Below are 1,297 nucleotides of genomic sequence, written 5' to 3'. Positions count from 1 at the left end.
CTCTCTCTCTCTCTCTCTCTCTCTCTCTCTCTCTCTCTCTCTCTCTCTCTCTCTCTCTCTCTCTCTCTCTCTCTCCCCTTTCTCCTTTCTCTGTTTTTTTTTCTTCCGTCACCCACCATCAACAATAAAATACCATCCTTATCTCTTCACAATAATAGCAAAATATCGAAACCCACCTCCCATAAACCCTAAAATCAAAATTTCAAACAGTTCAAGGTAATAAACCCCAAAATCAAAACCAATAACCTTTGCACAAAGTCGAAACACAAGCCGTAATGTTCATATCGAAATTAAACACTCACCATAGTTAGGGATTTTTTCGGCTTCCTCCAACAATCCTTGTTTGTCATTTGTTAATCTCGGTATCCACACATCAGGCTCAACCATCTCTTCAATCAGGGTCTTCAATCTTGTTCGATATGGGTTTTGGGTGTTGATCTATGTGGGCGGTTCTGGGTCGGGAACGAAGTGAGAGAGAAAGTGAGAAAATTGATCCGTGTTTTTTTTTTCTGGGTTTGGTCTGTATCAAAGTTCAGAGAAAGAAAATAGGAGCAATGGCTAGTTTGGTCTTTTCGCCAAAATAGGGGTTGAAGACTGATATGTGGGCCATTCTTGTCTCCTCCACGTCGGACGCTGATGTCATAAACTGATGAAATTTGAATTTTTGTCTCAGCTTGATCGATTTTAAGAGTTTAAGGGTCACCTGATGAAAAAAGAAGAAGAGAGACACACCTGATGAGTGACCCAAAGTTCAGGGTAATACACTGAATTTAATCCTACTTTTAATCTAAAAATCTATGAAATATCGTATAATGTGACTATATTAACACTATTATTATTGTATAATTAGTATATATTTATATTAATTAACATTTTATAGATGTTCATATCTATTACTTGTGTTGTTATTGAGAAATCCTTACAAATTTATTGTTTATTTCAAATTCTTAAACATGAAAATGATAAATAAGATGAAAAATACATATATATCTGACTAGTGTGTTTGAGTGAAAAGAAAAATGGGAAAATTCCCATCTGCCCTAATTATAAGAAATTTTTTCCCACTAACAAAATAAGAATCTAAAATTCCCACTAACCATAACACTCCTAGTAATTTCTTCCCTCTAACAAAATTTTTAGCTTTTCTATTATTTTTATAGACAAAACTGCCCTTCCCTCTTCTTATTCTCTCATCAATAGACTCCATCCAAAGTCTTTCAGACTACTCTCTCTCTCTCTCTCTCTCTCCCTCTCTCTAGAAGCTGCTTTCAAATCCCCGCGGCATCGTCGTCGTCGA

This window comes from Fragaria vesca, unplaced genomic scaffold, assembly GCF_000184155.1.
Source record: "Fragaria vesca subsp. vesca unplaced genomic scaffold, FraVesHawaii_1.0 scf0513160_u, whole genome shotgun sequence".
Classification (NCBI taxonomy): Eukaryota; Viridiplantae; Streptophyta; class Magnoliopsida; order Rosales; family Rosaceae; genus Fragaria; species Fragaria vesca.
This window is presented reverse-complemented; position numbering follows the sequence as displayed.